At 39.8% G+C, this 16,685-nt stretch overlaps 1 protein-coding gene across 1 annotated transcript in view; it reads left to right on the plus strand.

The window, feature by feature from the left end:
- LOC135211839 (nudC domain-containing protein 1-like) overlaps positions 1-16,685 on the plus strand; it is a 285,976-nt gene that overhangs the window by 26,391 nt on the left and 242,900 nt on the right. The gene's annotated exons all lie outside the window — the stretch shown is intronic.

The raw sequence follows: 16,685 nt of genomic DNA on the forward strand, positions 1-16,685 counted from the left end.
GACTGGAACAATTGGCAGAAGATTTACCTATTTCGGCCAGTAAACCTCCTGATGAAAGTCCTGCTCAAACTCAGATCTTTCACAGGACAGGTAGCATTGGTAGCACCCAACTGGCCGAAGAGCAATTGGTTTCTCTTTACTAGAGTTGAATCTCTGTCCCAGACAGATTCCCTATCCAGAACTGACTCAAATAGTACAAACTCGGACTGTGTCAGCTTCCTCAAGAATTTTGAATACCCTAACTTTATGGACTTCATGAAGTTTGCGGCACAGAAGGATGCTAGTGTCGATCCACTAAACATCCTGTTCATAGAATCAGATAAAAGAGAATCAACACTCAGACAGTATGATTCAGCAGTAAAGAAATTGGCCATCTTTCTATATTAAAATGCTTTATAATTTTATTTATTTTGTTGAATATGGTTATCATTAAACTACAGTACTCAACAAGTATCAGAATCAGATGCCCAAAAGATGACTACGAATCTGGCAATTTTGTTCTTTAGAACCCTGTTTGAAAAAGGCCTAGCTGCTAGTACCATTACTACGACTAAATCTGCCTTAAGGAAGATTTTTTCAGCTTGGCTTTTATATTGATTTGACAGATTCGTACATCTGATCTATCCCTCGACCATGTGCTCGTCTTAGACCTGTGGACAGCCCCCACACGGTCTCCTGTTTTTTTTTAAATGATGTACTCAAGTTGGCTTCGTACACTGATAATGAATCATGCTCATATATAATCCTTCTCAGGAAAACATTATTCTTAATGAGTCTGGCTTCAGGGGCCAGAATATCTGAACAGTCGGCTCTTTCTAGAGACCCAAATCACATTGATTTCCTCCCGTCAGTTGAAGTTCTACTCTCCCCTGATCGGAAATTCTTTGCATAGAATGAAGAGCCACAAAACAGATGGGCTCCATGGAAGATTATACCTCTCACACAGGACTCATCATTGTGTCCTATTGTCACATCAAAATCTTATCTGGGCAGAACTTCTGAAAAGTCTTCAGGTCCTCTTTTTATTAGAGAAAAAGGTGGAACCATTTCCTTAAAAGGAATCAGATAACAAATTCTTTATTTTATTAAACAAGCCAATCCGGATTCAGTCCCTCACATCCATGATGTCCGGGCAGTGGCTACCTCAATTAACTATTTTCACAATATGAACTTTGAGGATCTTAAAAAATATACGGGTTGGAAATCCCCGGCAGTATTTAAACGCCACTATCTAAAGAATTTAGAGGCCCTTAAATTTTTGGCAGTGGCTGCAGGGAGCATTGTCTCCCCTGATACGGTCTAGTCTTATAACTCTATTTCCTATTCCTTTATTCTGCTATTAATTTTCCCTAGATACTCACTCTTTCCTACCTGCCTCGCTCATAATCCCTACCTGTTTCCCTTAGGTTCCGGGCTGGTTTGCTTATCAACCCACTTGCGGACATGTACATAGTTTATATTTGTTAATTTTGTATTCCTTTCCTGTTGTTTTTCCCAGGATAGTATGGATTTGGTCATATTTGATCCCACTTTTTACCATTGTAACTTGTTACTATTACATTGGTTATTAAAACTTAATTTTAAGAGAAAATTTTATTTTTATTTTTCCTTATATATCTATTAAATTTTGTTTTACCAAGCTTGTATGGCCAATTCTCATACTATTTCACTGGCCGACACAGGTCGAACCCAGAAAAGGGATTTTGACAAAGGAAAAATCTATTTCTGGGAGAAGACCTGTGTCGCCCGGTGAACCCATCCCTCCCTCTTCTCCTGATCCCCACCCTTTAGCTGGCCCAGCTTGGGTGCGTTAATATTCAGGAATGAAGCCTTCGGGAGTAGTGTAGTAGTAGCGAGCGGAAGGTAGTTGTTGTAAGGGCACCTACCTATAGAGGGGTTTTGAGAGGAGTCTTCTAATTGGCAGAAAACCTGTGGTAGTGGCTTCCACTCGCCCTTGTGTTTATACCGACACCCTATGGGTGAGCGAGCTGAAGGTAGTAACTTAAGCATTCCATTTAGCTTTTTCTCTGGTATATTTAGCATCTATTTATACCTAGAAATGTGTGCTACAGGGACATTTCACCGGGCGACACAGGTCTTCCCCCAGAAATAGATTTTTCCTTTGTCAAAATCCCTTTTATAATACTATAATGTACTGTACAGTATTGCATAAATATAATTTTACTCCATAAATATAATTTTACTCACTGCGCCATTGCGAGATTAAGGCGTCGTTTGACTGGTCTAGTGTTCTGAAAGAAGATATTAGACCGCTTAGCGTCAAGCTGCCTGATATCTTGTCAAATTTTGAAGGAATGGGAAAGTTCGGAAGAAATATCATCAGTGCATTAGGGCAGCCTTACAGCACGTAGAGAAACAGGTGGAGCTTGAACACTGACAAGAGAGCGCACCCAGTCACTTGCTTGGAGGTTTAATAAGCAGCTTATATATTTTTATCAGTGCTCCCACCGCAATTTTTGCCTATTACGTATCACTTTATTGCTCCTGTGACCTTAATATGGGCCAAGACACTGATTTGAGTCAACAGATAATAGTAGAGATATGCCGTTGAAGCAGTCTGTCATTAGAACAAAGCAGATATCAGATCAGCTGGTGTGAGGAGGAATTCAGTTCGATGCTGGGTTGCCAGATTTAACGAAGGTGGCAACCATGAAATTCCATCTCAGAAAAAGCACCCTGGTACATATGCCTAAGAATACCTCTGATTGAAGTTTGACTGTTCTCAGGTGTAAGTTACTTTGTTCTAATGCCAGATTGCTTCAGCAACATATCTTTGCTATTATCTGTTGACTCAGATCACCATCTTGGCCCATATTAAGGTCACAGGGAGCAATAAAGCGATATGTATTAGCCAAAAATTGCGGTGAGTGCGCTGACCAAAAAATATATATAGCCGCGTTTTAAACCTCCAAGCAAGAGACTGAGCACTCTCCTCTTGTCAGCGTCCAAGCTCCACCCGTTTCTCTACATGCTGCCTAATGCACTGACGAAATTTCTTCCCCATTTTTCTGTTCCTTCAAAATTCGACAACGATCCTTAGGCCTCCATTGATGCTAAGCAGCCTAATATCTTGTTGAGTACTGTAGTTTAATGATAACCATATTCAACAAAATAGATAAAATTATAAAGCGTTTTAATATAGAATTTAGCATAAAAGATGTACAAAATTGTACGATATGCGGTGACGTCATGTGCAGCTGACTTGAGACTGATATGTTGAGAAAAGAGAGAGTTAGAATATTACTGTATGTACATAAAAGCACTAATAATTTACATAAAAAAAGGAATTTAACAATAAATGTAACCTAATGATAGAATATGAAAACAATCAAATATCAATAAAAGAAGCATTAATTGAGCTAGTGTTTAGTGATCCAATTGAGATGGTGTAATTTAATCATATTCAACAAAATAGTAAATGAAAGAACAAATCTTTTCACACTAAATTTTACATAAACAATTAACAAAAGCATTTGTCAGTGTGGTGATGCACAGCTAACTTGAGATAGAGGGAAGAAACGTTTATATTTTTGAGGAATAATGAATGAATGATTATAAGTTATCATGTGTCGTGATATTGTTGAGGAGAGAAGGGGAGGCAGTAAAATCATTGCTATATGATGTACGTAAAAGCAGAACTAATTCACATAGAAAAATAAGATGTTATTTCACAATGAATTCAACATAATGATAAAACATGAAAACATTCAAATGGAATACAGTTGGAAAAAAGAAAGAAAGAAAAAAAAGCCTAGAGAGATGACAGAGAGGAGAGGAGATGGAAGACAAGTGTCTGCTTCCTACTGACTTTGTTTAAATGGCTTCCTTGTGAAAAGTTATTTAATCTCTCTATCCTTGTCTTGCATTCTTTACTTATTATTTATTTGTTTGCAAAATCTTCATGTTTATTTTAAATTTGCCATTTGCCAACAGTAAGTTGATGTATTACAGCATAATTATCTCTTTCATGCACTTAAGATCCAACTCTCTCTCTCTCTCTCTCTCTCTCTCTCTCTCCTCTCTCTCTCTCTCTCTCTGAGATACAGTCAGACACACCCTAGATAGGTCCCTGATACCTGGACGGGGATTCTCCTTCCAAACAATAATGTCTCCTGCCTCTTTCCTCCTCTCCTTCCATACGCTAACAAGAGTCTTTCATAAAGGTAAGAGTGATGATAAATGTTTATTTACCTATTTTATTAGTCATTTACATTTATTTCTCATTGTTTTTTGTATGTAAAACATTGTATATTCTGTGTAAAATGTATTTTTAAAAAATATTTTTGCGTGTCTGGAACACATTAACCCTCTTACGCCGAAGCGGTAAAAAAAAAATTGTCTCCCGTGTGCCGGAGGTGTTTCAGAGTGAGCAAGGAAGCGGAAAAAATATTTTTTTATTGTAGTGTCTTACCGAACAATTATAGAGCCGTGATTTCCACGAGCGGCAGGATACTAAATTCAAATTTAGCGCGTCGGCGTCGCCAACACTGGTGGTGATGACGTCATCTCCCTCCACTCGCGGGAGAACCAGGTACAACTGCCCAGGTGAATCCAATTCTTTTCCTGCCGGCGTCCGGTGAACATCGGTGGTCGGTGCGGTTGGATGACTTTGCTTCGCTTTTTTCTTGTGGATTTGATCTTCGGAATTGGTGAAGTACTCTTTTTTGGCGTTGTTGTTATTTTGCTTTTTATTTAGGCGTTGCCATGTCGGATTCTAGTCCGTCGGGAGTTAGGTTTTGCATCTCAGGATGTAAAACTAGATTATCCAAATTAGAGTATGATTCTCACACTAAATGTGTTAAGTGTAGGGGACAGGTTTGTTCAGCAGATCGAACATGTAACGAGTGTAGTGATTGGACTGATTCTCAATGGAAGTTTTTTAGTTCATACTCGGAGAAATTAGCTAAAGACAGAATTAGAAAAGCAGCGCTTAGGGAAAGTAGACTTAGCTCTGCTTCGTCTTGCGATGCATCTGTTCCTTCTGTTTCTCCTCAAATTGTTATGTCTCCTTTAACTACACCTCCTATTCCTCCTACTAATCCCACTTCTCCGGCTTCCCGTGTAGTTTCTTCCGACACCATTGCCAGTCTGGAATCGAGGTTAGATCAGAAATTTTCGGTACTAGCGAATACGGTTTTGCAACTTGGTAATTCAGTTAAGACGTTTTTGGAGAAAGCGGCTTCAGGTAAGAGTGTAGTTGTAGTTGAGGGTGCGTCTGTCTGTCCTGACACGTCTCCTAGACAAAGGTCACTGTCCAGCTCCCCCGCACCGGGGAGAAGACATACCGGAAGTCCAAGGGAGTCGATCGGGATTTGCCCAGAGACAGGCGCCTCTCTTGTTGAGCCTGTTGCGCCTCAACAGGGCTCGGTTAAGCGTTGGAAAGGTGTTGCGGTCAGACGCCTTTCAAATGATTCAAGCGATTCGTCTCCGGTCGCACGGCGCTCTTGGCGAGATTCGCCCGTTTCGCGTCCCTTAAAGAGGCGTTCAGGCGCCGATTCTTCGCCTCCTCCAGTCAAGCGGTATAAGGAGCCTGAGAGTAGGGTTGCTCCTCGGCCGTTAGCGGCTCGTTCGTCGCCTCAATCTGTGCCTTTTTCGGCTCCATCTACTAGTAGAGATTGTGGTTTTAGCGCTGTAGCTAGCAGTTCTAAGGGTGTTCTTTAGGCGCTTTTTTCATCTGTTACGCCTGATGCGCCTGTTTCGCCTCGAATTTCGGCGGCTCCAAGCGAGGCGCAAGTAGTTTTTCCGCCTCCTGCTGAACATTTAGGCTCTTCCAAGCCTAAGTTAACTGTTTTTGATTCGTCTCTGGCGCCTTTGCGCAAGCAGTTAGAGATGTTAACCAACTGGATGAATGAGTCCAAGGGTGGTTCGAAACCTTCAGATCAGGTTGTAGTTCCGTCTACTTCTTCGGCGGTATCGGAGAATGAAGAAGAAGTAGAGGAGGAGGATTCACATCACCTCTCGTGTTATTCACGTCTCCTTAGATTTCTTCTGGTATCTTATCCAGATTATTTTGAGAAAGCGGCTCCGCGCTCCCCAACTTCGACTTTTTTGATGAGGAGGAAAACTTCAGACCCTCTCCTCCCAAAAACTTGTTTCTATCTAAAGCGGTTAGACATTCGTTGAGACGGAGAAATGGATGTCTATGAAAAGAGACTTAGGGAAGGCTCTTTTTGCTTACCCTCCCTCTAAGTTGCTTCGTAAGAGGTATAGGTTTTATGTAAAACTGGGGAAGCTCCTTCTCTGGGAGTTTCTGCCTCCTCCCAGGGAGACTTCTCCAGTTTAATCGACTCTCTAGAAGATCTGCTTTCGCCGCAGCGAAAGTTTTCTTTACAGCGCCTGAGTTGGACCACGTTGTAAAGAATCAATTTAAACTTTTGGAAGTCTTTAGCTTCCTTGATTGGACTATTGGCGCTTTAGCGGCCAAGATCGAAGACTGTCCTTCTCTTTCTCAGGAGTTAGCGGAGGATTGGATTGGTGTTCTGTCCTGTGCGGACAAATCCATTAGGGATGGATGTGATGAGTTAGCTTCGCTCATCGCCTTTGGTACCCTTAAGAAAAGGCAACTTTGGTGCTCCTTTGCTTCTAAAAGGGTTACGTCCCAACAGAAGTCTGCTCTTTGTTTGCTCCTTTGTGAAAGATAACCTCTTTCCAGACGATGTAGTGTTGTCAATTTCGTCTGCGCTAGATAAGAAATCTACTTCGGATTTACTGGCACAGTCTACTAAGAGACCTAAAGCTCCTTTGGAGACTGTTCCTTCGGTTTCTCCTCTGGCCCAAGCGCCTTTTCGAGGGAGAAAACCCAAGCGCTTCTTTCGGTCCGAAGTCGAATTTGCGACCTCAGTCTAAGGCCTCGGCCGAAGGTTAACAAACCTTCCAAATGAAAGCTCGGTTCTTCATGCACCAGTGGGAGCCAGGCTGGCTCGTGTTTTGGGGAGGGAATGGAAAACAGAGGGAGCAGAAGCCTGGGTAGTGCAAGTACTCAAGTTCGGCTATCGTATTCCTCTCGTTTCACCTCCCTCGCTCTCACCTGTGCCAATTCCATTCCAGGCATACTCTCGGGCTCAGACAAATTTCTGGCGCTAGCCGCAGAAGTGGAAGCGCTTGTTCTCAAAAGAAGCGATAGAACAGATAGAAGGGGATTTTCCTCCAGGCTTTTACAATCGCCTTTTTGTAGTTCCCAAGTCATCAGGGGGCTGGAGGCCGGTTTTGGATGTGAGCGCCCTGAACTTGCATGTCCAGAAAACAAAATTTCATATGGAGACCACTCGGTCGGTTCTGGAGTCCATCAGACAGGGGGATTGGATGGTCTCTCTGGACATGCAAGACGCTTATTTTCACATTCCGATACATCGCGAATCTCGGAAGTACCTGAGGTTCATGTTCGAAGGCAAGGTGTTTCAGTTTCTGGGCGCTTTGCTTCGGACTAGCGACCGCTCCTCAAGTTTTCACCAGGGTTCTATCCCTGATAGGAAGCTGGCTGCACATATTAGGAGTAAGAATCTCCTCTATCTGGACGATTGGCTTCTCCGGTCGGAATCAGAGAGTCGGTGCATGAAGGACCTTGGAACAACTCTGGATCTTGCCAGAAAGTTCAGGAAGTTCGGTTGCCAACAAACAGAAGTCCCAGTTGGTTCCATCTCAGAGCATCCTTTATTTGGGGATGATTCTGAATGCTCAAGTTTTTCGGGCTTTTCTGTCCCCGAAGAGGGTCCAAGGCTGTCTGGAGACAGTTCAGGAGTTCTTGGACAAAAAAGGTAAGTTCTGCCAATCAGTGGATGAGGCTCCTGGGCAAATTGACGTCAGTGGAGAAATTTGTGACGTTGGGAAGACTGCACATGAGACCTCTGCAGTTTTTCCTGAGAGCCTCTTGGTGCAGGAAGACACAACCAGACTCGATTACCTTTCCTGTCACAGATCAAATAAAAGAGGACCTAAGGTGGTGGCTCTCTCCGAGCAAGGTTGGAAGAAGGGTTAGATTTACGACCCATCCTCCCGACCTACAGTTCTTTTCCGACGCATCGGACACAGGTTGGGGAGCCCTACTGGGAAATCAACGGACTTCAGGAGCTTGGTCGGAGAAGGAGAAGAAGTTCCACATAAAATGTAAAGGAAACTGTTAGCAATTTTCTTGGGGCTCAGACAGTTTTGGAGCTTAGTAGAAGGTCGAGTAGTGGCAGTGCATTCCGACAACTCCACGGCTCTCTCGTACATGCGGAAACAGGGGGGGACTCAGTCTTTCTCTCTGTACGAAGTAGCCAAGGATCTCCTCCTGTGGTCAAACGAAGCGAAGGTTCAGCTAGTCCCGAGATTTGTTCCGGGAAAGATGAACGTCCTGGCGGACGAGTTAAGTCATCAACAGTAAGTGTTACCTCTGGAGTGGACTTTGGACAAAAACAAAGATTTGTCAGAACACTTTGGCGGCCTTTGGGGGAAAACGTACCGTCAAATAGGGTGGAGACCCTGTTTCGCGAGACATCAAGGAAAAAACAAACCTCTTCCTCTCTTTTGTTCTCCAGGTCCCAGAATCCTCTAGCTTGGTCGGTGGACGCAATTGCTGTTGGATTGGTCGGGTCTGGGAAGCTTATGCATTCCCTCCGTTCGGTCTAATAAGAGAGGTGCTGAACAAGTTCATGTCGCACAGCAATGTAACGCTAACGTTAATCGCTCCCTTTTGGCCCAGGAAAGAGTGTTCCCGGACCTTCTCCAGTTGTTAGTAGACTTCCCCAGACTTCTTCCTCCAGAGAAGTGGCTTCTCAAACAACCTCACTTCAAGAGGTTCCACCAAAACTTGTCCGCTCTAGCTCTGACAGGGTTCAGACTGTCCGGAATCTTGTCAGAGCGAAAGGATTTTCAAGAAGAGCTGCAGAAGCTATCGCTCGTTGTAGGAGAGAGTCTTCTATAACAAACCCTTATGCAAAGGGAAGTGGGGAAGAAAATCTTTTCAGAGTGTAGTGGTGTAGAAGTGCTAAAGTCTCTACTTCTGCGACCTCTTTAACAGAAATAGCAGATTTTCTTCTATTTCTATGGAACTCTAAGAAACTAGCTCCTTCGACGATCAGAGGATATAGAGCCATGCTCTCTTCGGTTTTTCGACATCGAGGTTTGGATATTTCCTCCAATTCAGATCTGTCGGACCTCATTAGGTCTTTCGAAACCACTAAGCTCCCGCAAGATACAGTGGCTTGGAACTTAGATGTGGTGCTTAAGTTCCTCATGGGGCCACCGTTTGAGCCTTTGAAGTCGGCTTCACTTAGGAACTTGACTAAGAAGGCACTCTTTCTTATTGCACTAGCTTCTGCTAAGCGTGTCAGTGAATTGCACGCTATAGACAAAAGAGTCGGTTTCTCTCAAGGCAATGCTGTATTTTCGGTTTCTTTGACCTTTCTAGCCAAAATGAGAATCCTTCTAATCCTTGGCCGAGGAGTTTTGTGGTAAGGAACTTATCTGATTTGGTTGGGACATGAGGAGGAAGAAAAGGCTCTTATGTCCAGTCAGGGCTATTAAGCAGTATCTGTTTGCCACTAAGGGTATTAGAGGACAATCTTCTAAGCTCTGGACCTCGGTTCAAAAATCCCTCTCGTCCTCTTTCTAAGAATGCTATATCGTTCTTTATTAGAGAGCTTATCAGGGAAGCTCACTCGCAGTCCGAGAACGACAATCTTTCCGTTCTGAGAGTTAAAGCTCACGAGGTTAGAGCAGTGGCAACTTCTTTAGCATTTCAGAAAGAATTTATCTTTAGCTTCGATTCTTCAGAGCACGTTCTGGAGATCGAATTCGGTTTGCGAGTCATTATCTCAAAGAGATAGAACGGTTTTCGAGAATTGTAAAACGTTAGGTCCGGTGGCGGTTTCTGGCATGGTGTTGGGAGAAACGGCACAGGGGTCGTCACCTCTATGCTAACTTTTCACCTTGAATAGGTTGTCGAGTTCAAGGGAAGCTGGGGGTACTGAGTACCTGGGATACTCACCAGTCTGTTAGGTCAGATTTTACAATGGTTGGGTATATATGTTTTTAAATCTGGTGTTGGTGACAAATGTTTTGTATGATTGAATTTCTGGTCTTAGCCCAGGGCAAGGGCAATCTTTGTTGTTACTATCCTCCGTCAGTCAGCCTTGACTCGCTTGAACTACGGAAGGATTCCACTCCTGTAGAGGCTAACTTTGGTCAAATTCCAATTCCTCTACAATAGTAAGAAGAGCACCGACCAGAGGCAGTAACAGTCTGCTGTAGCTCTCTTACAAGGTAAGGTACAACAGACACCTTGAGTGTTTACTGGTATTGCAATAAATGTAACCATTTAAAAATACTAGTGGTCCACTGAATCCCACCTTCCCATAAATGTGTAATCAGCTCTATAATTGTTCGGTAAGACACTACAATAAAAATGAAATTTTCATTATTAAAATGAAGTTTTATTGTATACTTACCGAACAATTATGATTATACCCACCCTCCTCCCCTTAGGTGGACGGACGGCAGAAAGAAATTGGATTCACCTGGGCAGTTGTACCTGGTTTCTCACCGCGAGTGGAGGGAGATGACGTCATCACCACCAGTGTTGGCGACGCCGACGCGCTAAATTTGAATTTAGTATCCTGCCGCTCGTGGAAATCACGGCTCTATAATTGTTCGGTAAGTATACAATAAAACTTCATTTTAATAATGAAAATTTCATTTTTCAAAAAATCACAGCGCGCTTAGTTTTCAAGATTAAGAGTTCATTTTTGGCTCCTTTTTTTGTCATTGCCTGAAGTTTAGTATGCAACCATCAGAAATGAAAAAAATTATCATTATCATATATAAATAATGCGATATATGATAGCACAAAAACGAAATTTCATATATAATTGTATTCAAATCGCGCTGTGCACAAAACGGTTAAAGGTAACAAGTTACTTTTTATTGTTGTAATGTACACTAAATTGCGATCATTTTGGTATATAACACATTGTAAAACGATAAAAGCAACACAGAGAATATATTATCACAAAATAATGCATGAATTCGTAATGCGCGGACGTAAACAAATATTTTTTTCAAAAATTCACCATAAATCTAAATATTGTTCTAGAGACTTCCAATTTCTTTCAAAATGAAGACAAATGATTGAATATTACTATACTGTAAGACTATTAGCTTACAATTGCAGTTTTCGACCATATCTGATGAGTTAAAGTTGACCGAATGTCGAATTTTTTTTTATATATATATTTTTTATATGCAATTATTTCGGAAATAAGAAAAGCTACAACCTTCAAATATTTTTTTTTTTATTCTACATGAAATTGTGCACATTTTCATATATAAAACTCTATGAAATGCCTAATATGAAAAGGAGCAAATATTCTGAGAATGGGACGTACGCATTTCGGAGATTTGTGGCGGAGAATCCGCGCGCGGAGGGAAGGAAAGGTTTTTTTTTTAAATTCACCATAAATCTAAATATTTTGCTAGAGACTTCGAATTTGTTTCAAGATGAAGATAAATGACTGATATTACTAGGACTGTAAAGCAGTTTTGTTTAAGGCTTACAAATTGCATTTTTCGACCATTCAAAGTTGACTGAACGTGGTTTTTTTTCTATTTATCGTGATTTATATGCAAATATTTCAAAAATGAGAAAAGCTACAAACTTCAATGATTTTTGTTGTATTCTACATGAAATTGCGCACATTTTCATATATAAAACTTTATGTAACGGCTAATTTAAAATGGTGCAAACATTACCACAATCGCACGTATGATTTTTTCGGAAGTTACCGTGCGGACGTAAAGAAAATGTTATTTTTTTCATAAATTCACCATAAATCGAAATATTGTGCTAGAGACTTCCAATTTGTTGCAAAATGAAGGTAAATGCTTGAATATTACTAGAATATAAGCGTTTTATCTTACAATTGCGTTTTTCGACCATTTCGGTAGAGTCAAAGTTGACCGAAGGTTGAAATTTTGGCAATTATCGTTATTTATATGAAAATATCTCAAAACTAATAAAAGCTACAATCATGAGTATTTTATTATTGTATTCTATATAAAAATGCGCACATTTTCATATATAATACTTCATGTAACGGCTAATTTACAATGGTACAAAAATTATGTCAAAGTGACGAAATAATTTCAGAGATGTGTCACAGATACTTTTTAGTGCGGCAAGAAAGAAATTCGCGCTTGCGCGCCTGCGTAACGATTGTAAACAAAACAACACCTTGATCCGTGAACTCCCAGCATCCCCCAAGGCGCGTGATTCAAAAGTTTTAGGCTGGTAGGCCTATAAGTATTTTTCCGCGAATTTAAAAAAAAAACTTTTGTAAGTCGACGTAAAATACGTCCAGTCAGCACACGGGAGACAAAAAATGTCGACGTAAAATACGTCCAGTCGGCGTAAGAGGGTTAATTGGATTTACATTATTCCTTGTGGGAATTATTATTTTGGATTTTGTACATTTTGGACTTGGTGAGACGTTCTGGAATGGATTATATTGGAAAACTGAGGTTCCACTGTACAGGCAGTCCCCAGCTTATGAGAGAGGGATCCATTCTTGAGATGCGTCGTAAGCCGAAAATAGTTGTAAGCCAGAAAATCGTCAATAATCCCAAGAAAACTTTACTTTTAATGCTTTGTGTGTATTAACCCTTAAACGCCGAAGGGGTATATTAAAAATCGTCTTCCGTGTGCCTGGGGGGTCTCGGAAGGGGAAAAAATATTTTTTTTTAAAAATCACAGTGCTCTTAGTTTTCAAGATTAAGAATTCATTTTTGGCTCCTTTTTTTTGTCATTGCCTGAAGTTTAGTATGCAACCATCAGAAATGAAAAAAATTATCATTATCATATATAAATAATGCGATATATGATAGCGCGAAAACAAAATTTCATATATAATTGTATTCAAATCGCGCTATGTGCAAAACGGTTAAAGGTGACGATTTAATTTTTTTCGTTGTAATGTACACTAAATTGCGATCAATTTGGTATATAACACATTGTAAAACGATAAAAGCAACACAGAGAAAATATTATCACAAAATGATGCATGAATTCGTAACGTGGGGACGTAAACAAATATTTTTTTCCAAAATTCACTATAAATCTAAATATTGTCCTAGAGACTTCCAATTTGTTTCAAAATGAAGAGAAATGATTGAATATTACTATACTGTAAGAGTATTTGCTTACAATTGCAGTTTTTGACCATATCTGACAAGTTAAAGTTGACCGAATGTCGAATTTTTTTTATGTACGTATTTTTGTTTTATATGCAATTATTTAGGAAATTAGAAAAGCTACAACCTTCAAATATTTTTAGTTTCATTTTACATGAAATTGCGCACATTTTCATATATAAAAACTATGAAATGGAGCAAATATTCTGAGAATGCAACGTACGCATTTCGGAGATTTGCTCCGGAGAATCCGCGCGCTGAGGGAAGGAAAGTTTTTTTTTTTAAATTCACTATAAATCTAAATATTGTGCTAGAGACTTCGAATTTGTTTCAAGATGAAGATAAATGACTAAATATTACTAAACTGTAAGAGTTTTAGCTTACCATTGCGTTTTTCGACCATTTTGGTAGAGTCAAAGTTGACCGAAAGTGGGTTTTTTTCTATTTAACGTGATTTATATGCAAATATTTCAAAAATGAGAAAAGCTACAACCTTCAATTATTTTTAGTTGTATTCTACAGGAAATTGCGCACATTTTCATATATAAAACCTTATGTAACGGCTAATTTAAAATGGTGCAAACTTTACCACAATCACACATATGATTTTTTCGGAGGAGTTACCGCGCGGACATAAGGAAAATGTTATTTTTTTCATAAATTCACCATAAATCGAAATATTGTGCTAGAGACTTCCAATTTGTTGCAAAATGAAGGTAAATGATTGAATATTACTAGAATATGAGAGTTTTATCTTACAATTGCGTTTTTTGACCATTTCGGTAGAGTCAAAGTTGACCGAAGGTTGAAAATTTGTCACTTATCATTTTTTATATGAAAATATTTCAAAACTGATAAAAGCTACAACCATGGGTTGTTTTTAGTTGTATTTTGCATGAAATTTCGCACATTTTCATATATAAAACTTTGTAACGGCTAATTTAAAATGGTGCAAACATTACCACAATTGCACGTATGATTTTTTTCGGAAGAGTTACCGCGCGGATGTAAGGAAAAAGTTTTTTCATAAATTCACCATAAATCGAAATATTGTGCTAGAGACTTCCAATTTGTTGCAAAATGAAGGTAAATGATTGAATATTACTAAAATATAAGAGTTTTAGCTTACAATTGCGTTTTTCAACCATTTCGGTAGAGTCAAATTTGACTGAAGGTATAAATTTGGCACTTATCGTTATTTATATGAAAAAATCTCAAAAGTGATAAAAGCTACAATCATGAATATTTTTTTTTTTATTCTACATAAAAATGCACACATTTTCATATATAACACTCCATGTAATGGCTAATTTACAATGGTATAAAAATTATGTCAAAGTGATGAAATAATTTCCGAGATGTGTCACCGATAGTTTTTAGTGCGGTAAGAAAAAAATTCGCACTTGCGCGCCTGTGTAACAATTGTAAACAAAACAACACCTTGATCCGTGAACTCCCAGCATCCCCCAAGGCGCGTGATTCAAGAGTTTTCGGCTGGTAGGCCTATAAGTATTTTTCCGCAAATTTAAAAAAAAACTTTTGTAAGTCGACGTAAAATACGTCCAGTCGGCACCCGAGAGACAAAAAATGTTGACGTAAAATACGTCCACTCGGTGTTTAAGGGTTAACAACTATGTAGACTACATTTTACTTTTAATGCTTTTTGTGTAATAACAACCATGTAAACTGCATTTTTATCACATTTTTCATCCAAAAAACCTTCAAATATTGATTATTTCGCATTTTTGGAGTCCTATTTCTTTCACCAGATCGGCGTTTTAACCGTTATAACCCTGAAACGTGTTGTAAACCTGGAAATAATTTCCAAAGAATATAATTGAAAAAAACGCCATGAGCCAACCAAACCCGTCGTAAGCTGGGTACTGCCAGTATTCCCATTGGTACTAATTGAAAATGGTTAAAGTAATTTGTAATTTTCCCTGGAATATTTACCTATGCTTTCATGAGGGTAGTTTCTACTCTTAGCCATCCCTCTAGTAGTCAATCTATCCCCATCAAGAATGGTAGACTTGGTTGCAGAAGCTGAGTTGAACAGTGGAAGAAGCAGGGCAAATAAGGTCTTATCAGGCCATAGGCCTTGGCACTAGCATTTTGTTTTTAAGTCAAGACGGCTGCAGGGGACTCACATATTTGCTGGACCATAACTACCCATTTGCAGGAAATTTGTGTATTTGCAGTATTTTTCTATGAGAAACATCCACAAATTACAGTATTTTCATATCAGTTTTGTGATTAAATGCATTTTTTGTGATAAAACTATTAAAAAATTAGGTATAAGCATTTTTATTGCGTTTTTCTTAAGTTTGAACTAACAAAATAGGCAGTTTAAAGCGCTTTTATTAGTGTTCTAAGTATTTGCAGATTCTACCCATTTGTGGGGGGGGGGGGGTGAGTACTGGAACGCATCCCCCATGAATACGGGTTGTCCATCTCAAAATTTGTAATTTAGCCAAAATCATAGTAATTTAGATAAGTCTTTACTATACAGGCAGGGATTCCGTTCTCGGCAGGGTGCTGATAAGTGAAAACCGTCATTAACCAAAACTCGGCGATTTATGGTGACACATTAAGGTTAATGGCGCCAATAACCAGTTAATGGCGCTTCTGTTAGGTATATATGTCTCCCTAACTCTTATCGGCTCCTTATGGTGTCAATAACCAAAACTTGGCCCATTTTGGTGCCGTAATCACTGATTTTATGGCACTAGACAAGTGCTATAAAACCAGATCACCACTAACCAAGTTCGCTGATAACCAGTGACTGCCTGTAGTTGTCAAGGTAAAGTCACATGAATTACACACTGTGGTAGTCTTTGGATTTCATAATGAATTTGTCTTTAGAAGACATTGTTAGTGTAGTGCATTGGAGATGGAATTTCATTTTTGCATCTCACTATTTAAGGGTCATGGTAATTACAGTAGTCATGAAAACTGTTGCACATTAAGCCCTGTAGTTGCTGCTGGGACTATCTTAGCTTGAACCACAACAAAGAAACCTTTTTCTCATCCCTTTATGAGTTATGGTGAGTATGAAGGTAACCATGTTTATAAGAGCACACCCTTTATTGAGTAGCTATTTTTTTTAGTTTGTTCTGGTCTGTCCAGATGATGTATGGCACGTTCTTTGGCCTGAGGTAACTTTCTTGCTTTAGAGTAAAGGAAATTCCTCTTTACGGCAGCTCTCGGTTAACAACGGGGGTTCCGTTCCCGGCCGATGCTGCTACCCGAAAATCGGCGATAACAGCACTAAAAACCTGCTTAATGGCGGCGCTAACTGAATATTGGTGCTGTTAATCAGAAATTGGTGCTGCTAACCGGATATCAATGCTGCTAACCAGAGCTTAGCACAGAAAATCCAGTTAGCAGCGTCGCTAGACAAGTGCTGTAAAACCAGATAGCCGTTAACTGATGCCGCTGTCAACCAAGGGCTGCCATAGTGGTAAATCTAATGTGGTGTTCCTATGAGGTCAGTTTTCTCT

The sequence above is a fragment of the Macrobrachium nipponense genome, chromosome 19 (assembly GCF_015104395.2).
Source record: "Macrobrachium nipponense isolate FS-2020 chromosome 19, ASM1510439v2, whole genome shotgun sequence".
Lineage (NCBI taxonomy): Eukaryota > Metazoa > Arthropoda > Malacostraca > Decapoda > Palaemonidae > Macrobrachium > Macrobrachium nipponense.